This window comes from Nicotiana tomentosiformis, chromosome 2 (assembly GCF_000390325.3).
Source record: "Nicotiana tomentosiformis chromosome 2, ASM39032v3, whole genome shotgun sequence".
NCBI classification, from domain to species: domain Eukaryota; kingdom Viridiplantae; phylum Streptophyta; class Magnoliopsida; order Solanales; family Solanaceae; genus Nicotiana; species Nicotiana tomentosiformis.
The window spans coordinates 189,513,753-189,537,547 of NC_090813.1; positions in this window are offsets into that span (position 1 = coordinate 189,513,753).

The window sequence follows — 23,795 nt, forward strand, 5'->3', positions numbered from 1 at the left end:
TATGGGGTGTCTAACTCATCGTGGATTCCGACGGAGATTTCCGGCTGAGTTTCCCTTATAAAATGGACACTAGCCAAACTTGCAAGCAGTTAAACCCAACCTATGGCCATACAAGACTATACAAAGCATTATGGATATGTACATTATCTGCATATCACCATTTTGTATTAAAAAAAAGAGTATTCACAAGCTATTGCTTATCTCATAGAGCCGTTTCACCTTATAATGCGTCCTTCTTTCCCCCGGCATCCTCGTTATCTTCACTCTGGAATAGGTAAGGGTATTTAGACTTCATCTCCTCTTCTGCTTCCCATGTCATTTCTTCTATATTCTTGTTCCTCCATAATACTTTCACGGAAGCTACATCCTTTGTTCTCAGCTTGCGGACTTGTCGATCTAATATAGCCACTGGCACTTCATCATATGATAGATCCTTTGTAACTTGTACATCTTTGATAGGGATGACCCGAGAAGGGTGTCACGCCCCGAACCTAGGAGCGAGACAAGCACCCCGTGCCTCACCTAACCTGGCGTACCAAATTGCGACTAAGGGACTCTGAACACATAATGTCATACTTTGGCCATGGGGCCACCTTGCAAGACAATTTGCGAAGCAAAATATAAAACTGAATGGAAACTAGCACTAACTAAATATCAATATAAAGCTAGGCCGACAAGGCCGTCATAGCTACTACAGCTGACAAACCACCAATTTATACAAACCCAACATACTGCACTAACCAACAGGATATGCCTACAAGCCTCTACTGATAGATGTACTGTGATCGGAACAGGGCCCCGACCTACCCATAACATATATACAGATATACATAAGATGTACACAAAACTCTAGTCCTGGCAACTCCGAAAGACGTGGAGCTTACCGATCAGGCGGAACTCAGAAAACACCTACTGAGGAGGTCTACCCGTCTGTCTGTCTGAACCTGCACGCATGAAATGCAGCGCCCCCAAAAAGGGACGTCAGTACGAAATAATGTACCGAGTATGTAAGGCAATAAAATAACTGAAATCTGAAACTGAACTGATAATATGATAACTGAAATTAACTGGGAGTCAAAGATGATCTGGAGATATACTTACCTGCTGATACTGACTCAACTCCTTCAATATAGTAAGTAAAATAATTGTACGGCCTTATAAGGCTCGGTATATATAACTGCTCTGCCATAGTAGGCTCACTTATAGGCGCTCGGCCATACTAGGCTATGTATCTCGACCATGCTGGGCTCGCTCATAGGCGCTCGGCCACAGTAGGCTCGGTATATAACTTTCCATCTGATCAGAGGTTGCCCAATAGGGGCCTGCCCATCGATTATAGCTCGATGGTAATGAAAATACTGTAATACTGTATATATAGGCTTGCTGCTCTCTTGACTGAAAGAAGACAATACTAAAATTGAATATAGAGTCTCGATAAGGAATAATATTGTAACTTATGAGACTAGAATAGTGTGAATAAATTCATGAATATGAACTTCTCTTTTTGTCTCATTACTAACACATGTAGCTACGAGATCATGCCAAAATGAAGGAAGGCTTAGCCTTAACATACCTTATCACAATCTTTTCAATCACCAAGTTGAACTCACCTCTTCGCACCTTAATCTACAAGAATGATAATAATACTATCGTTAAGTTACGAAAGGTACAACTATCGCACAACGAACGACAAACCTATTTTGTATTAAAACGGGCAGCATCTCCCCTATAATATGCCCTTCCTCCAACTTCAAGATAACACCAACAATACAAGGACAGAACAATAACAACATATATACATCATTTTCCAGCCCTATATACACCATCAAATACTACAAAACAGCCCAACACACCCCAATCTCTTCGTACACAAAACGACCACCGTAGTAGTGTCAAACGACCCGAAAATGTTATGACGAACGACCAGCCAACCACCCTACATTTATATGGTGTTTATAAACCCCCTTCCTCCTCCAAAACTCCACAAAATAGTAATAAAACACGCAGCCCAACAGCAACACAAAACAGTCCACAAAACAGTCCGCTACAAGTGAATAACTCGAACTCACGGCTTCCGATCACCATCCCGTGAGTTCTTACAAGTATAGAACGACTTACCATGAATTTACAGAAGAAAAAATGGATGAAAGAGAGCAGTAAACTCACCTTATTTGTTGGATAACTCAGCTCCTATCTTGGTTCTTCAAACTCTAAGTTTTACCTCCAATTGGAACTTGAAAGGGAGAGAAAATCAATTAGGGTTTGTGGGAAATTTTTGGGAGGATTCTTTGCAGAGCTTATATCTGGTTATTATGCTCTATTTTAAGTCTAATATATGAAGAAAATAGGCCCTTAAAAGGCCTCTTTGGACGACCCGAAATGGCCCATTTTTGGGCTTTCATTTAAGCAAGTAGGTGACACACCTACTTGTCACCTAGCAGCTTGCGCAGTATCGCAAAAATGCACATATCTCTCTACTCCGATGTCGTATTGACAAATGGTTTAATGCGTTGGAAAATAGACTCATAGATCTTTAATTTGATGTGTGGAACACACCATAACTCTAAGTATATTGGGAGAAAATTGCAGTTACATTTGACCCAAAGTTTCAGTAAAACTTATGAATGTAACTTGTGATGACATTCATCGACTTTTGTTCCACAACTCGCTTGACTTAAAAACATAACACACGGATGTAATACGACTAATATAAATCATAACATAATCTCTTTATCATGTTAATCACCCTAGTCTCACCCCAAAGGTACATGTTATAACATTCCCAACTTGTCGACTTTCGATGAAACATTATTTTATTTAATTGCTTTAGCTTCTGAACTGTCCAACCCTCTTTGTACTTGTTGTTCATGATCTTCAATATTTGTAACCTCAGAGGTAACATGATTAACTTACTTTATATACTTTTAAATATTATCTCATTTTTTTGTCCTACATTAGTTTGCTTACGACGCATTTTTACATACGAAAATATAGGGTGTAACATCACTCCCCCCTTGGGAACATTCGTCCTCGAATGTTTACTCTTGGAGACTTTGGAAACTTTTTCCAGAGTATCCTTCGTACACTAGGTTAAAACCAACCTGCACGTAGCCAGAAACATACTATGCATGCCACACATGGCCAATCTTTATAAATAGCAGCAATTTGCCTCACCGACCGTAAATCATAAATATTGAAAGTGAAAAATAAAAGCTTACCTGATGACCTGCTAGCCTACATAGAGCTATGTTGTAGCGTCCCATCTCGAACCATATCTTCATTTTGAAATAGGTGGGGGTATTTAGACTTTATTTCTTCCTCCGATTCCCACGTCATCTCTTCTACATTCTTGCTCCTCCATAAAACCTTTACGGAAGCTACCTCCTTATTTCGTAGATTGCGGATTTGTCGGTCTAGGATGGCAACTGGAATTTCCTCGTATGACAAGTCCTCTGTAATCTGTACATCATCCGTGGGCACCACTCGGGTAGGATCGCCAATGCACTTCCGTAGCATAGATACGTGAAAAACCGGATGGACAGACTCCAATTCTGAGGGCAACTCTAACTCATAAGCTAGTTGGCCCACTCTCCGAATGATCCTATAAGGCCCAATATACCGTGGGCTAAGCTTTCCTTTCTTGCCAAACCTCATCACGCCCTTCATAGGTGATACCTTTAAGAATACCCAGTCATTAATCCTGAACTCTAAGTCTCGTCGCCGCATGTCAAAATATGACTTCTGACGACTCTGAGCTGTCAACAGTCGCTCCCGGATAACCTTTACTTTCTCTATGGCCTGCTGAACCAGGTCTGGCCCATGTAACCCAGATTCTCCAACATCAAACCACCCTATAGGAGATCTGCACTTACGCCCATACAAAGCCTCGTACGGAGCCATCTGGATACTGGAGTGGTAACTGTTATTATATGCAAACTCGATAAGAGGTAGATGTTCATCCCAACTTCTTTTAAAATCCAACACACATACTCGTAACATATCCTCGAGCGTCTGAATTGTGCGCTCGGCTTGTCCATCAGTCTGTGGATGAAAAGCTGTGCTGAGATTCACCTGAGTCCCTAGACCTCTCTGAAATGACCTCCAAAAATGTGCTGTAAACTGAGCCCCACGGTCAGATATAATAGAAACTGGTACTCCGTGTAGCCGCACTATCTCCTTAATATATAACTTTGCATAATCTTCTGCTGTATATGTAGATCTGACCGGTAGGAAGTGAGCTGATTTCGTGAGCCTATCGACTATCACCCATATGGAATCGAACTTACGATTAGAACGAGGTAAACCCATGATAAAGTCCATGTTTATCGCCTCCCATTTCCATGTCGGGATCTCTATAGTCTGCATTAGCCCTCCGGGCTTCTGGTGTTCTACCTTCACTTGCTGGCAACTAGTACATTGGGCGACAAACTCAGCAATGTTCTTCTTCATATCATTCCACCAGTACATATCCTTAATGTCATGATACATCTTCGTCGATCCAGGGTGGATGGAATACCATGAATAATGTGCCTCTGACATAATCCTGTCTCGTAGCCCTGCTACATCTGGAACACACAAACGACCCTTGTATCTGAGAACCCCATCTCCCTTGAGCTCTAACAATGGCTTCTTCTGCTGCGGAACTCGCTCTCTCAACTCGACCAACTCTGGGTCCTCGTACTGCCTTTTCTTGACTTCAGTTATGAGGGATGATTTTGTAGTGTTTTGGATTACAACTCCACCATCCTCAGAATCTACTAACCGAACCCCCAACGAAGCCAATTGATGAATATCTCTAGCTAATTGTCTTTTCTCGGGCTCTACATGTGCTAAGCTACCCATAGATCGGCGACTTAAGGCATCTGCTACAACATTAGCTTTCCCTGGATGGTAGAGAATGTTAACATCGTAATCTTTCAATAACTCAAGCCATCGCCTCTGTCGCAAATTCAACTCTTTCTGCTTGAAAATATATTGTAGGCTTTTATGATCAGTAAATATATCAACATGAACACCATATAAATAATGCCGCCATATCTTAAGTGCATGGACAACCGCAGCTAACTCGAGGTCGTGGGTCGGATAATTCCTCTCGTGCTTCCTCAACTGCCTTGAAGCATATGCAATTACCTTCCCATGTTGCATCAGGACACATCCTAACCCGACACCTGATGCATCACAATACACGGCATAACCCTCTAGACCCTCTGGAAGTGTTAGAACTGGAGCTGAGGTCAACTTGTTCTTAAGCTCTTGGAAACTCCGCTCACAAGCCTCTGTCCATTGAAACTTAGTTTCTTTCTGTGTCAACTTCGTCAATGGTGCCGAAAGGGAAGAAAAACCCTCTACGAACCTCCGATAGTATCCTGCTAAGCCTAGAAAGCTACGAACCTCTGTCGGAGTGGTAGGTCTAGGCCAAGATTTCACGGCCTCAATCTTCTAAGTGTCCACCTTTATCCCTTCATCTGATACAATATGCCCCAAGAATGCTACAGACTTCAACCAGAACTCACATTTAGAAAACTTAGCATACAACTTACGATCACGGAGGGTTTGGAGTACCGCTCGCAGGTGGTCCGCATGCTCATCCTCTGAACGGGAATAAACCAGAATATCATCAATAAATACTATCACGAACAGATCTAAAAATGGCCGGAATAGGCTATTCATCAAGTCCATAAATACAGCGGGTGCATTAGTCAACCCGAAGGACATGACAAGGAACTCGAAGTGGCCATATCGGGTCCTGAAGGCTGTCTTCGGAATATCTTTTTCCCGAACTCTGACCTGGTGGTACCCCGACCTCAAATCAATCTTGGAAAAGCATCTAGCTCCCTGCAACTGATCAAACAAGTCATCGATCCTTGGAAGTGGATACTTATTCTTAATAGTTACCTTGTTCAACTGCCTATAATCGATACACATCCTCAGCGAGCCGTCTTTCTTCCGCACAAATAGTACCGGTGCACCCCAAGGTGAGGTACTGGGCCTAATGTAACCTTTCTCCAGCAAATCTTTTAACTGCTCCTTCAACTCCTTCAATTCGGCAGGTGCCATTCTATACGGAGGGACGGATATTGGTTGAGTTCCTGGAAGCAAATCGATGCTAAAATCAATCTCTCGCTCTGGAGGAATACCTGGAAGCTCATCTGGAAACACATCTGCATACTCTTTGACTATGGGAATAGACTGAAGTGTAGGTATCTCAGCATCTGCATCTCTAACTCGCACAATATGATAAATGCACCCTTTTGCGATCATTTTCCTTGCCTTCAGATAGGAAATAAACCTACCTCTGGGTGTTGGTGTATTACCTACCCATTCAAGGACTGGCTCACCCGGAAAATGAAATTTGGCTACCTTTGCTCGGCAATCAACTGTGGCATAGCAAGCTGCCAACCAGTCCATGCCCATGATAGCATCAAAGTCCATCATCTCTAGCTCAACTAGGTCAGCTGAGGTCTGACGACTACAAATTGTCACCGTACAACCTCGATAAACCCGTCTAGCAATAATCGATTCTCCGACCGGTGTAGATACCGCAAAAGGATCACTTAGTATTTCAGGCACTATACCAAACTTCCTCGCGACAAATGGGGTAATATATGATAAAGTAGATCCTGGGTCTATCAAAGCATAAGCATCGTGAGAGCAAATGGTTAATATACCTGTCACAACGTCTGGTGAAGACTCCTGGTCCTGTCGACCCGCTAAAGCATAGATACGGTTCTGATTACCACTTGAACTGGAACCTCTACCTCTGCCTCGACCTCTACCAGCCGAAGACTGAGACTCACGCCTTGAAGGATGCACGGACATAGACGATCCTGTTGCTGAACTCGCTGGTTGTGCCATTCCCCCAGAATCTCTATTTGGGCAATCTCGCATCATATGCCCCGGACGCCCACATGTATAACAAGCATCAGAACCTGCTCGGCATTGACCCAAGTGTCCTCTACCACAGATGTCACACCGCGGAGGAAATGACCATGTCTGCGCAGAACCTCATTGTCGCTGCAAACCCGACGCCCGTGAGCTCTCACCTGGTCCTGACTGAGTATAGCGGTCATACCCGTAACCCTGTAACTGAGGTGGCAGAGGCCTAGGTGGCCGTCCGAAGTACTGGGTCCTATAACTACCCTGAGATTGCTCCTGAGACCTGGGAAATCTCATCCTCTTACGTTGCCCTTGCTCAGCCCTCTCTGTACCCTGCTGCCGACGCCTACCCCTTTCTATATTCTGGGCGAATGCCTGAATCCGGGAGATATCCATACTATCCTGCAATGCAGTGGTGGCACATGCCTCGGTTAACTCTGGGGCTAACCCTGCTATAAACCTGTGAATCCTGTCCCGCATAGTAGAAACTATGGATGGTGCATATCTGGCCAATGAGTCAAAACGGAGACTATACTCTCGAACACTCATATTACCCTGCTTGAGGGCTAGAAACTGATCGACTCGAGCCTGTCGGATCTCCCGCGGTAAGTACTGGTCAAGGAAAGCATCTGAAAAATTCTCCCAAATAGCTGGAGGTGTATCACGTCCCCTGGACCTCTCCCATCCCTCATACCAAAGGATGGCTATATCTCGGAGTCGAAAAGCTGCTAGCTCAACTGCCTCTTTCTCCGTGGCATGCATAACACGAAAGATCCTGTGAAGCTGATCTATGAAATCCTGCGGGTCCTCCCTCTGATCTGTCCCCGTGAACTCTGGGGGACTCAAAGCAATAAACTCTCGGACCCTTGAACTCCCAGACCCCTCAGAAGTTCCTGCACTAGCTGATGCCCTAGCATGTTGCTGGGTAGCTACCAACTGTGTCAACAAATGCACCGCACTCCTTAAGTCCTGATCTGATGGAAGTGGAGGGGGAACTGGATGTGCGGTTTCCCTAGGAATCTCCGTAGTTGGTGGAGGAGCCGGTAATGGCTGAGTAGGGGTCTCCCCTTGAGCCTCAGACTGGGCCCCATCTACTGGGGGTACCCTGTTGGTCCCCTCACCTACTACTGTATCTCTCCTCTGGCTAGCCGTAGTCTTCCTAGTCACCGTCATCTGTGCATGCAAACACCAACACATAAGTTTAATTCAAATTTCCTATAACTCAGTTCTATAGCACGATTTAGATTTCAAAGAAGTGTAACCAACTCCTAAATGCCCTGTAGTTCCTTGCTTATATAATGTGGTGCACAACACATCTATAAACAAGACCCTACTAGACACGGCTTGTAGACTCCCTAGGACAGAACTGCTCTGATACCAAGTTTGTCACGCCCCGAACCTAGGAGCGAGACAAGCACCCCGTGCCTCACCTAACCTGGCGTACCAAATTGCGACTAAGGGACTCTGAACACATAATGTCATACTTTGGCCATGGGGCCACCTTGCAAGACAATTTGCGAAGCAAAATATAAAACTGAATGGAAACTAGCACTAACTAAATATCAATATAAAGCTAGGCCGACAAGGCCGTCATAGCTACTACAGCTGACAAACCACCAATTTATACAAACCCAACATACTGCACTAACCAACAGGATATGCCTACAAGCCTCTACTGATAGATGTACTGTGATCGGAACAGGGCCCCGACCTACCCATAACATATATACAGATATACATAAGATGTACACAAAACTCTAGTCCTGGCAACTCCGAAAGACGTGGAGCTTACCGATCAGGCGGAACTCGGAAAACACCTACTGAGGAGGTCTACCCGTCTGTCTGTCTGAACCTGCACGCATGAAATGCAGCGCCCCCAAAAAGGGACGTCAGTACGAAATAATGTACCGAGTATGTAAGGCAATAAAATAACTGAAATCTGAAACTGAACTGATAATATGATAACTGAAATTAACTGGGAGTCAAAGATGATCTGGAGATATACTTACCTGCTGATACTGACTCAACTCCTTCAATATAGTAAGTAAAATAATTGTACGGCCTTATAAGGCTCGGTATATATAACTGCTCTGCCATAGTAGGCTCGCTTATAGGCGCTCGGCCATACTAGGCTATGTATCTCGACCATGCTGGGCTCGCTCATAGGCGCTCGGCCACAGTAGGCTCGGTATATAACTTTCCATCTGATCAGAGGTTGCCCAATAGGGGCCTGCCCATCGATTATAGCTCGATGGTAATGAAAATACTGTAATACTGTATATATAGGCTTGCTGCTCTCTTGACTGAAAGAAGACAATACTAAAATTGAATATAGAGTCTCGATAAGGAATAATATTGTAACTTATGAGACTAGAATAGTGTGAATAAATTCATGAATATGAACTTCTCTTTTTGTCTCATTACTAACACATGTAGCTACGAGATCATGCCAAAATGAAGGAAGGCTTAGCCTTAACATACCTTATCACAATCTTTTCAATCACCAAGTTGAACTCACCTCTTCGCACCTTAATCTACAAGAATGATAATAATACTATCGTTAAGTTACGAAAGGTACAACTATCGCACAACGAACGACAAACCTATTTTGTATTAAAACGGGCAGCATCTCCCCTATAATATGCCCTTCCTCCAACTTCAAGATAACACCAACAATACAAGGACAGAACAATAACAACATATATACATCATTTTCCAGCCCTATATACACCATCAAATACTACAAAACAGCCCAACACACCCCAATCTCTTCGTACACAAAACGACCACCGTAGTAGTGTCAAACGACCCGAAAATGTTATGACGAACGACCAGCCAACCACCCTACATTTATATGGTGTTTATAAACCCCCTTCCTCCTCCAAAACTCCACAAAATAGTAATAAAACATGCAGCCCAACAGCAACACAAAACAGTCCACAAAACAGTCCGCTACAAGTGAATAACTCGAACTCACGGCTTCCGATCACCATCCCGTGAGTTCTTACAAGTATAGAACGACTTACCATGAATTTACAGAAGAAAAAATGGATGAAAGAGAGCAGTAAACTCACCTTATTTGTTGGATAACTCAGCTCCTATCTTGGTTCTTCAAACTCTAAGTTTTACCTCCAATTGGAACTTGAAAGGGAGAGAAAATCAATTAGGGTTTGTGGGAAATTTTTGGGAGGATTCTTTGCAGAGCTTATGTCTGGTTATTATGCTCTATTTTAAGTCTAATATATGAAGAAAATAGGCCCTTAAAAGGCCTCTTTGGACGACCCGAAATGGCCCATTTTTGGGCTTTCATTTAAGCAAGTAGGTGACACACCTACTTGTCACCTAGCAGCTTGCGCAGTATCGCAAAAATGCACATATCTCTCTACTCCGATGTTGTATTGACAAATGGTTTAATGCGTTGGAAAATAGACTCATAGATCTTTAATTTGATGTGTGGAACACACCATAACTCTAAGTATATTGGGAGAAAATTGCAGTTACATTTGACCCAAAGTTTCAGTAAAACTTATGAATGTAACTTGTGATGACATTCATCGACTTTTGTTCCACAACTCGCTTGACTTAAAAACATAACACACGGATGTAATACGACTAATATAAATCATAACATAATCTCTTTATCATGTTAATCACCCTAGTCTCACCCCAAAGGTACATGTTATAACATTCCCAACTTGTCGACTTTCGATGAAACATTGTTTTATTTAATTGCTTTAGCTTCTGAACTGTCCAACCCTCTTTGTACTTGTTGTTCATGATCTTCAATATTTGTAACCTCAGAGGTAACATGATTAACTTACTTTATATACTTTTAAATATTATCTCATTTTTTTGTCCTACATTAGTTTGCTTACGACGCATTTTTACATACGAAAATATAGGGTGTAACAAAGGGTCTCCAATACATTTCCTCAACATAGATACATGGAATACCGGGTGGACAAATTCCAATTCAGATGGCAATTCTAACTCGTAAGCAACCTGTCCAATTCGTCGAAGAATTTTGTACGGCCCAATATACCGCGGATTCAACTTACCCTTCTTCCCAAAACGCATAACACCCTTCATCGGCGAGATCTTCAGGAAAACCCAATCACCAACCTTAAATTCCAGATCACGACGTCGGACGTCGGAATAAGACTTTTGCCTGCTTTGTGCCGTCCTCAGTCGCTCTTGTATCACTTTCACCTTCTCAATGGCTTGGTGAATCAAATCTGGCCCATATAATTCTGTCTCACCGACTTCGAACCATCCAACTGGTGATCTACATCTCCTCCCGTACAGTGCCTCATACGGGGCCATTTTAATACTGGAATGATAGCTATTATTGTAGGCAAATTCTATAAGTGCCAGATGGTCATCCCAATTCCCCTTGAAATCTAGAACACATGCTCGTAGCATATCTTCAAGCATCTGGATGGTACGTTCAGCCTGTCCGTCAGTCTGCGGATGGAATGCAGTGCTGAGATTTACTTGTGTGCCTAAACCCTTCTGAAAAGACCTCCAAAAGTTAGCCGTAAATTGAGCTCCTCGGTCTGATATAATAGATACCGGCACACCATGAAGCCTAACAATCTCCTTGATATACAACTTCGCATAATCTTCAGCCGTGTAAGTTGTCTTAACTAGTAGAAAATGGGCAGATTTTGTAAGTCGATCAACTATCACCCAGATGGAGTCAAACTTATGATAAGAGCGAGGTAATCCAATAATGAAGTCCATATTAATCACCTCCCATTTGTAGGTCGGAATCTCTATATTCTGAATCAATCCACTGGGTTTCTGATGCTCGATCTTTACTTGTTGATAATTAGGACACTGGGCTACAAATTCTGCAATAGACTTCTTCATGTTATCCCACCAATACTGCTCCTTAACGTCATGATACATCTTTGTCGAGCCAGGATGGATAGAATATCGGGACTGGTGAATCTCAATCATAATCTTCTCTCGCAACCCTGCCACACTAGGTACACATAATCGGCCCTGGTATCTTAGTGTCCCATCTCCTCCGATCTTGAAAGCTGTAATCTTACACTGCTGAATTCCCTCTCTCAATCTTACTAAGGTAGGATCTTCATATTGCCATGCTTTTACCTCGGCTACCAAAGATGATTCTGCTGTATTCTGTACAGTAACACCTCCGTCATCAGAGTCCAACAATCTGATTCTCATATTGGCCAGCAGGTGAAGCTCTTTGGTCAACCCTTGTCTACCTGCCTCAATATGTATTAAGCTTCCCATTCACTTACGGCTGAGAGCGTCTGCCACAACATTGGCTTTACCAGGATGGTGCAATATCTCGATGTCGTAGTCTTTCAGTAATTCAAGACACCTACGCTGCCTCAAATTCAACTCCTTCTGCTTGAAGATGTATTGTAAACTCTTGTGATCTGTGTAGATGTCAACATGGACGCCGTATAAGTAGTGCCGCCATATCTTCAAAGCATATATTACTGCAGCCAATTCCAAATCATGAGTCGGGTAATTCTTTTCATGCTTCTTCAATTGTCTTGATGCATAAGCAATCACCTTCCCACGTTGCATCAATACGCACCCCAAACCTATACCTGAGGCATCACAATATACCACATAACCTTCTGTTCCTTCTGGGAGAGTGAGCACTGGCGCGGATGTCAATCGATTCTTTAGCTCCTGAAAACTATGTTCACAAGCATCAGACCACTGGAACTTAGTTTTCTGTGTTAACTTAGTCAATGGTGCTGATATAGAGGAAAACCCTTCTACAAACCGCCTATAATATCCTGCTAGCCCCAGGAAGCTGCGGACTTCTGACGGTGTTGTAGGTCTCGGCCAATTCTTCACTGCATCGATCTTCTGAGTGTCGACACTAATACCCGCATCAGATATCACATGGCCAAGGAATGCTACTGAGTTCAGCAAGAATTCACATTTAGAGAGCTTAGCATATAACTTATGATCCTGAAGGGTCTGGGCATAAGCCTGAATACGGGAAATATCCATGCCCTCTACCAAGGAGGCTGTTGTGCACTCATTTATCAGATGTGGTCACCCTATCACTCATCTCGGCCACCATATGGGGAGTATACCTTGATAAAGAATCAAACTATATACTATACTCTCATGCACTCATATTACCCTGTCGAAGGTTCAAGAACTTATCAGCTCTAGCTCATCGTATCTCAGCTGGTAAGTAGTGATGAAGAAAGGCCTCAGAAAATTCCTTCCACACGGCTGGAGGAGCGTTCGGACCCCTAGATCTCTCCCAACTATCATACCATAAAATCGCTAAATCCCATAACCGATAAGAAGCCAACTCTACTGCCTCTGTATCACTAGCATGCATAACACGCAATGTACAATGAACCTGATCAATAAATGTTTGCGGGTCCTCCTTGGGGCTTGATCCGGTAAACACTGGAGGGTCTAGATTAATAAAATCACGAACTCCTGCACTAACCGGTTTATCAGCAGCACCGGTATTCTGCCTCTGAGCCTGAGCAGCTACTAAGCTACTCAACAACTGCACTGCACTGCGCATATCGTGGTCTGTAGTGCCAGACGGAGGAACTGGATGTACTGGGTGCCTCCTAATATCCTCTGGAGGAGACAGAGAGGTATGAGACGGCATCTCACTCTGAGCCTCACTTTGGCCTGCTCTGGCTGGAGGCACCTGAATGTTACCCTCTCCTACAGCTGTATCAAGCCGTTTACTAATCGCTTGCTTCCTAGTCGAAGGCATCGCTAAAAGAAAACAAGGTGAATATTAGATATGAACACTTACGACTCAACTCTACGCACGATCTAGATTCAGGAAGAAGGTAACAACCCTAGATGTCACGTAGCCTCCTGATTATAAATGTGGCGCGCTACACATCCATAATCAAAACTCTACTAGACACGGCTCATAGACAACCCCTAGGACAGACTTGCTCTGATACCAAGTTTGTCACGACCCAACTGGAGGGTCATGACTAGCACCCGGGCCATACTTGCCGAGCACCAACGTACATTTTATCTAACCTTCCTTATTATCTTTAAGGGCCGACAAGATCAATATAAATGGTAGACATGGATCATGAACATCCAACAATGAAAGATAATGTCATGAACATACATAACATGGGACGACAAGACTGTCAAGAAACTATATATAAGGTACGAGCTACCATGAGTCGACACCTGTCTATGAGCTTCTAAAAGAACATAAGTGCTACAACATTGCCGGAACAGGGCCCCGACATACCCATAAGGTCTATAACAAAAATGCATACCAAGACCACGGCAAGTCCGGAGAAGGGATCTCGCCAATAACCGCTGAACTGGACAGCCTACTATGGTGGGGGAGCTGCGTCTACCCGTCTATCAGGACCTGCAGCACGACATGCAGCGTCCACAAATAAAAAGGACGTCAGTACGAATAAAGTACTGAGTATGTAAGGCAGAATAGCATAAGTAAGAACAATAATGTAAACAGTGATAAGGAATATACAACCTGTGACATCTGGGTACCTCTGAGGGCTACTGACATGAAATACATGATACATACATATATATATATACATAAACGTTTAAAACATATGCCTTTGTGGGCATCATCATCATCATATCGTACCCGGCCATAATAGGCTCGGTAAAACGTACCCGGCCATCATAGGGCTCGGTAGAATCGTACCCGGCCACATGGAGCTCGGTAAAACCCAACTGATCAGTGGTTGCACAATAGGTGCCGTACCCGGCCGACTATAGCGCGGCTCGGTAGAGTAAAATAGATACATATATATGATGCATGCTGGACTCATTGGAATCACATTTTGAACCTTTCGGAGTGACATAAGGTTGGTATCCTTCGTACACATTATTAGGATTAACTCTTCATCAAGAATCTTATAAGAATCAGGAACTACCAACAACATTGATAATATAAGAATAAGAGAAGTAACATCAATATCAATCGTTTCGTAAGAAGGGCAGCAATGTAAGTACTGCTAGCTTCTAAGAGTAGAGTATCTTTGGGAGCTCGTTCATTACATTATGTACAATCGGAGTCGTGCAAAAGAATGAAGGGGATAGACTCACATACCTTGTATATACTGCCCAACCTCAAGCTATGCAAATATCACGACTCCTTAGTCTACAATAAGATAAATGACACTATCATTATCGTTTAAGCGTCGTAACTATTATGTATCGACCACAACCTATTTTACGATGAAACGGACAGCACCTCCCCTATTTATATGACTTCCCACAAGTCAATACAATCACCAAACAGCCCAAACAACATCATTAATAATCATATTGAGCCTCCAAAACAGTCCACCAACCAACAACATTACTACCAAGCTTTTCGATATATATTTCACAAGTTCTAGCTTCAACGACTTAGCTGCAACTTGGATAATCTTAAATATATATAGAGTAAGAGGTTCATTACCTTTAAACAGAAAGAACAACTCCAATTTGACCTTAATTTTCCTCGAAATATCCCTTCAATTCTGCCACAAGAACAAGGAAGCGAAACTAGCAATTAATTCGGGTTTTTCGGCACTAGAATTACTTTAGAAGACTTGAAATCACCTAGGGTTGATATTAAAAACTTGAAGGTGTATTTACAGAACATAAAGCACTTAAAACAACCCCCCACACGAGCTGGAACAACACAAAAATCAGCAACAACAAGAAAAACAAGAAACTTACTAGCACCACGGGATTCCCGACATTTGATTTGTGTTGTTTGCCCTTTGTTTGGGTCTTAGATCATGAGAGAACCTTGAGAGAATGTTTTTAGGGTTATAAGGTCTGAATATACTGAAAAATAATGACTTAAAACGGGGTTGAGTTATCTTATATATGTCCAAATGTCTTAAACCGCCTTTGTGGGCCCCATAGAGAGCAGCTTGGCGCACTCTCGCAAAAACGCGAATATCTCTCTATTCCGAGATCGTATAGACAAACGGTTTAATGTGTTGGAAAATAGACTCATAGATCTTCAATTTGATAGGTAGATCACCCCATAATTCCAAGCACATTGGGAGAAAAATACAGTAACATTTGACCTAAAGTTTAAGTAAAATTATAAACCTAAGTTGCGACAACTTTTATCGACTTTTGTTTCATAACTCGCTTGACTTCAAGACTTATGATGCGGATATTATATGATTCAAATACATTAAAACAAGACCTCTTGGGACAGTTAATCACCTCTAGTGTTATCCGAAAATACGGGTTACAACATCCTTGATTAGCTTAACTTCAAATACTTGTTAACCACTCTTATACACCCTTGTATCGTTTAAGACCAATAGGATTAACTTATTATCATCTCAAAGATAATCTCTTCTTGGATTTACGTCGACTACCTTACGGCGTGATCTATGATATGCGAATTTGGGTTGTAACACCCGCGCCCCCTGCTAGAGTCGCGAGAGGCCAGGGCCGGGTCAGATGTCGAGGAGGGGCACGTGGTGCAGCCGGAGCACCTGCCCGAGCTGTGATAGAGAAGCCATCAGTAGCTCCAGTTGGAGGACAGGCACCCGAGACTCATGTTGCTACCCCAGCACTTCATGAGACCCTCGCACCGTTATTGAGCATGTTCGGTACCTGTAATGACTCGATCGGTCATTTTGTTTAATTGTGCCATATTTCCCCTTTTCATGCTTCACACGTGTGTTTATGATTTTATGACTTGTGGGATTGGTTAGTTTCGTTCCAGGAAGCTTTCGTGTGGACTTGGACCCTTGATTCTTTATTTAGACGTTTTAATTTGAACATGTTGACCAAACTTTGACTTTTATGAAAATGACCTCGAAACTGTATTTTTATGATCGTAGGTTGATTTTGGGACATGGAATAGGTCTGTTGTAGTATTTAGAACTTGCCTGCAAAATTTGGTATCGTTTGGAGTTGATTTGATAGGATTCAGACGTTTAGTTGTAATTCTAGAAGTTGTTGAAAATTTCTTTGAAATTCATGCGATTTAGAGTTCAATTCACAGTTTTAGATGTTATTTTTTTATGATTTGATTGCGCGAGTGAGTTTGTATGATATTTTTAGACTTGTGTGAAGGTTTGGTTTGGAGCCCCGAGGACTTGGATGAGTTTCGGACACGTTCTGGAAGTGTTTTGGACTGAAAATCCAAGTCTGGTATCTAGTGCCCTCTAGTGTCGCAATTGCGAACACTAGGGTCGCATTTGCGACTATAGTAGGAATCACAGGTATCGCAAATGCGATGCCTTAGTCGCATTTGCGAAGCAAGTCTAGGCTGGCTAGGTTCGCATTTGCGATGATTTATGACGCAATTGGGAGGGCAGCAAGGTTCTCAATTGCAAACCCATCTTCGCATATGCGAAGAAGCTCCCCAGGGTTTCATTACCACAATTGCGAGGTTCTAATCGTAATTGCGATAACTGCAGCTGAAATAAAGCATGGAAGTCGGGATTTTATCTCTCATTCTCTCACTTTTGTACCCTAAACTCGATAGGAGGCGATTCTGAGAGGGGATTTTCACCTATAAACCTTGGGTAAATGATTCTAATCTATTTCTAATCATATTTCATCAACATATCTTAGATTTTAACATCAAAATGGTCTGAATCAATGTGAAAATTTGTGAACCTTTGTCAAGTTTCTAAAAGATTAGAATTTGAGTTTTGAGAGTCGATTTGGACTCGGATTTTGAAACTAATCTCATATATGAACTCGTAGGGTCATGGGTAGACGAAATCTATCATTGGACTCGGGTTTTGACCGGGCGGGCCCTCGATTGACTTTTGTTGACTTTTTGGAAAAGTGTAAAGATCTTAGCTTTATCTAATGCAATTGAATTCCCTAGCATGTTTTGATGATATTGAGTCGATTTTGGTTAGATTTGAGCCGTGTGGAGGTGGATTTTAAGGTAAAAGCTATTTCCGAGTGTTGAATTGGCCTAATTCAGGTAAGTGTATTGCATAACTTTGTGTGGGGGAACTACCCCTTAGGATTGGTATTGTTTGATTCAACTGTGCTAGGTGAAATTCATGTACGCAAGGTGATGAGTGGGTACACGGGTTGTACGTGGTATTTGACCTGTTTAGCCTTCTTAGACTATTTCCATGCTTTAGTTGAAATGCCATATTATTTTCTAAATTCTCATAATTAATCTATCCTTATTTGTGTTAGTCTATCCTTACATACCTTAATTGACTTGTTTAGCACCTGTTCTACATACTACTTGATAAATTGCTCTCATGTTTAGTTGAACTTGTTGACTCTTTTATTGTTCCATGTTATCTCTTCATTTTTAATAATCATTATTTGAAGTTATTGTTCATGTTATATTTTCCCATATTGATTATCAATACTTGAAGTAATTGTCTATGTTATCTCTTTCCTTGTTGATTTCCATTATTTGAAACTCTTTGTGAAATGTTATCTCTTTTATTGTGAGTTAGTCTTATCTAATATCGTGGTTATACATTATTTCTCTCATTGTTGAGTTATTTAGTGTTAAAGTTGTGAAAGTCGTTAACACGTTGAGGCGAAGTTGGTTATTGTTGAGACATTTATCTTATTGAGAATTTTACATTCATTGTTATTGTTGATATTCTTGTATATATTGTGGTGGGGCCATGTGCTATTGTTGTGGAAACATTGGTATTGTTGTTGTTGTTGGCAAGTTATGATATATGGCACTTGTGGTGCGAATTGTTATTGTAATATGATATTGATGCACATGTGGCGGTATAAGGCTTGGGGTTAATGTCCATACAACGATATAAGGTGGAACTTATGTGTGTGTTGCTTGTAGGTGAACTATGCCAAGCTACGCGGCGTCATAAGGTGGGATAAATACATGTAGCTATTTCAGAAAAACTATTTACAAAACCTATTTTCATATGTAAGGCTCACGTGGCGGCATAAAGAAAGATTGTGTTTGAAATTGAGAAATGTGAATACGAGGTGGTACCTCGGTTGTGATTCTTGATTATACGAGGCGGTACCTTGGTTTTGATTTCATTATACATAAGGCGGTACCTCATTGTGATTCTTGCAGTTTATTTCATGTTGCAAAGTGTTTTGGTGGGAATACTTCTTATTGTTCAATTCTTTATTGTTCTAGCAGTTGTTGTCCGTACGTGATCATTGTAGCCCTTTAGTTGCTTCTTTTATGCTATTTCCATTGTTGATTTTTGGTACTAGTTCATGCTATCATCTTGTTTCGTATCAGTTGTTTCTTCACTTTCCATTACATATCTGTATTACTATTTCATACTGTTTATTTATTGCCTAGTAGGTGTCTGGACCTAGCCTCATCACTACTCTACTAAGGTTAGGCTCGATACTTACTGGGTACCATTGTGATGTACTCATACTACAGTTCTCACATTTTTGTGCAGATCCTGGTACGCCTGCTCGTGCCGGTCGTCAGAGGTTGTTGGTAGCTACTACTTGGGAGACTTAAAGGTATACCTGCTACACGTCCGCAGGCCTCAGAGTCACCTTCCCTATTTTACTTCCTATTGTATTTCTTTTAGATAGTGATATATTAGATATTCTAGAATAAATCTATAGAGCTTATGACTCAGTTCCACCGATTTTGGGGAGCGTTATGCTGAGATTATGTTTTGTATCGGAAGGCATTATCATTTATTCAGCTTTGTTTCTAGCATTTTGATAATTTTCTATCAAGTTATTACTATTTGTTAGGCTTATCTAGTCGTAGAGACTAGGTGCCATCACGACATCCTACGGAGGGAAATTGGGGTCGTGATAGTACCTTAGCTCGGGCGGGGTTGATCCCACTAGCACCAGCCACATCTCAACTGGGGGAGAAGCGTAGACTCCTGCGGCCCATACCCCAGAGTAGCAGGTTCAGGTCGATCAAGTTCCATAGGTTATACCGGTACAGCCAGTTGCTCCGGTTCAGCCCGTGGTTAGGGCACACCATCTGAGGAGGAGAAGCTTAGTCTTGAGAGGTTCAAGAAGTATCACCCTCCTACTTTATGTGGTTTAGCTTCAGAGGATGCACACAGTTTTCTTGAGGAGTGCCACCATATTCTCTGCACTATGGGTGTTGTGGAAATGAGCGGGGTTGCTTTCACTACTTTCCAACTGTCCAGATCGGCATATCAGTGGTGGCGAGTGTACGAGGAGGGTAGCCCAACCGAGGCAGTTTTGCTTACATGGACTCGATTTTCAGAGTTATTCTTGAAAGGCTTTGTTCCTCGGACCTTTCGGGATGCATGGCGTGCAGTGTTTGAGAAGTTGCACCAGGGTACTATGATAGTGTCAGAGTATACTGTCCGATTTAGTGACTTGTCCAGAGATGCACCTGCCTTGGTTTCTACAGTCAGGGAGCGAGTCCGTCGGTTTATCGAGGGGCTCAACTATGGTATTAGATTTAGCATGGCTCGAGAGTTAGAGACAAATACCCTATATAAGTAGGTGGTAGAGATCTCACGAAGGTTGGAGGGTATGCGGGGTCGTGAGATAGATAATAGGGAGGCCAAGAGGCCTCGAGGTAGGGGAGGATTTAGTGGTAGTCATGTTGCAGCTATAGCTCATCATGGTAGAGGCTATGTGAGTCGTCCAGTTCATTCAGCATTTCCAGCTTCTAGTGGTGCCCCGGGTATTCCGAGGTCTCAGGTTGCACACTTTGCTCAGCCATTTTCTAGAGCATCATTTGCACGAGGTGCCTTTAGTGGTCAGTCTAGCGGACCAGGCCCGAGCTAGTCCTAGCAACCATGCCTACCTAAAGCTTGCTTTGAGTGTGGTGATACCCGCCACATGGTTAGAGACTGCCCCAGACTCAAGAGAGGTGCATCTCCACAGGCCACTCAGGCTTCACATATTCAGTCAGGTCCATAGATTTCCCAAGCCATGGTTGCAGTCCTAGTTGCCGCTCAACCCCCACATCCAGCTAGGGGTGGGGGACGGGCGGGTAGAGGTCGCCCTATAGGGGGAGGCCAGGCCAGATTCTATGCTTTTTCGGGTAAGCCGGAGGCAGTTGCTTTAGACTCAGTCATTACAGGTATGGTTCCATTTCTTATAGAGATGCATCAGTCTTATTTGATTCGGAATCCACTTATTCATATGTGTCATCTTACTTTGCTCTGTATTTGGATATATCTTTTGACTCTTTGAGTTCTCTTGATTATGTGTCCACGCCTGTGAGAGATTCTATTGTTGTAAACTGTGTGTATCAGTTATGTTTAGTTATTATTAGTGGTTTTGAGACCAGAGTTGATCGATTATTACTTAGTACGGTAGACTTTGATGTTATTTTGGTCATGGATTGGTTGTCGCCCTATCATTATATTATGGATTGTCACACCAAGACTGTGACGCTGGCTATGCCAGGTTCTCCATGGTTAGAGTGGAGGGGTGCATTAGATTATATTCCTAGCATTGTTGTATCATTTCTGAAGGCTCAGCGGATGGTTGAGAAGGGATGTGATGCTTATGTAGCCTTTGTGAGAGATATCAGTGCTGATACTCATACCGTTGAGTCAGTTCCGGTAGTAAGACACTTCCCAGATATATTTCCACCGGATCTATTGGGCATGCCGTCCGATAGGGATATCGATTTTGGTATTGACTAATTGCCAGACACTCAGCCCATTTCTATTCCACCATATCATATGGCCCCAACGGTGTTGAAGGAGTTAAAGAAGAAATTGCAAGAGTCGCTTGATAAGGGTTTCATTCGGCATGGTGTATTGCCTTGGGTGCTCTGGTCTTGTTTGTGAAGAAGAAAGATTGTTCTATGCGCATATATATTGACTGCTGCAGCTGAATAAGGTTAATGTGAAGAACAAGTATCCATTTCCACGCATTGATGATTTATTTGATCAGGTACAGGGTGCCAGAGTATTCTCGTAGATTGATTTGCGGTCGGGTTATCATCAAGTGATTATTCGGGATTCGGATATTCCGAAGACTGCCTTCAGGACTCAATATGGTTACTACGAGTTTCTTGTGATATCATTTGGGCTGACCAACGCCCCAGCATCATTTATGCACCTGATGAACAATGTATTCTAGCCTTATCTTGATTCATTCATCATTGTGTTTATTGACGATATCATGGTGTCCTCCCCCAGTCAAGAAGATCATGAGCTGCCCTTGAGGATCATGCTCCAGATCTTGAGAGACAAAAAGTTGTATGCAAAATTCTCAAAGTGTGAATTATGGCTCAATTCGATGGCATTTTTGGGGCATGTAGTGTCGAATGAGGGGATCAAGGTAGATCCGAAGAAGATTGAAGCAGTGCAGAATTTGCCCAGACCATCTTCAGCTACTGAGATTTTGGAGTTTCCTTGGCTAGGTCGAGTATTATCGTCGTTTTGTAGAGGGCTTCTCATCTATTGCTGAACCTATGACCAGATTGACCCGGAAGTGTGCTCCTTTCAGATGGTCCGAGGAGTGCGAGGCGAGCTTTTAAAATCTCAAGACTGTTTTGATTATAGCCTTAATGTTGGTATTGCCTATGTGCTCGTGGTCTTATTCTTGTATTGTGATGTGTCACGTGTTAGCCTTGGCATGGTGTTGACGCAAGACGGTAGGGTGATTGCCTACGCGTCTCGACAGTTGAAGACCTATGAGAAGTTGGCATCTATTGTTCATGCATTGAAGATCTGGTGGCATTATTTGTATGGTGTCCCTTGTGAGGTCTTTACCGACCACCAGAGTTTGCAGCATCTGTTCAAATAGAAAGACCTTAACTTGCGGCAGCAGAGGTGGTTAGAGTTGCTTAAAGATTATGATATCACAATTCTATATCATCCTAGGAAGGCCAATATGATAGTCGATGCCTTGAGTCGAAAGGCAGATGTCACGCCCCGAACTCGGGGAGCGCGACCGGCGCTCAACCGAGTGAACCCAGTCAAGCAAGCATGTTAGATACTTTCTGCCCAAACTCACTTATGAATAAAGATAATACATATTTTTGTCAATTAGACAATATAGAGATTCTAGGTACGATACCAATTCATTACCATAAGTTACTTCATTTTAAAGTCTCAAATTACACACTCTTTCATAGTTTGAAGCGGAAGATGTAACACATATACAACATTACTATCTGGACTTTCCCAATACCAATACAACCCACACCATGTCTACGGAGCCTCTCATTGATACGAAAGAGTACTATGATAGTGCCGACAACAAGACCCTTGCTATACCTCAAACACAATGCACCGGAACAAAAGATACATGACCCCGAAATGAAGTGGGGCTCACCAAGTCAGCTGGGAAGAGAGTGTACCGCTATCACTGATCAATCTCTCCTGCTGTGGAACCACCTACATCCATTGAAGATACAGCGCCCCCGGCAAAAAAGACATTAGTACATATGTAATAGTACTAGTATAAATGACAAAACACCCTCTCAATAGAATGATAAATAATACAAGCAAGAGCAATCATAATATCAATGGGAGCCACAAAAAACATCAAACCTCAAATTAGGATCAAGACTGTGTTCAAATAAATTTTCATATCTTAAGTTGGGAGATCTTTAGTACCAATATGTTACCGTTCAAAATACAAATACTACCGTACTTTGAACACGCAATCCGATCACGACCCGATCGGCTAGGCAGTCTCGTCCGAGACATCATCCACAATTAGAATTTCAAATAAAATTTCCAGCACAATCATCACCATGTGTGTGGCATGGCGTCTGATCACGACCCAATCGGCTAGGCCGTCTCATTCGAGACATCATCCATTTTATACAAATCATCTTATTTCATACTTCTTTCACATCTTTTCATTTCATTGGCACTAGTGTCCACAATTATCAAATCATTCTTGGCACATCGGCCGTATTTAATATTTCATGCTCACCTTTTTCACTTTCAAACATCATCATCATTATCAACAACAAGGCATTTCAAATCAAAGTTTATAGTACACATATGAGCAATTAA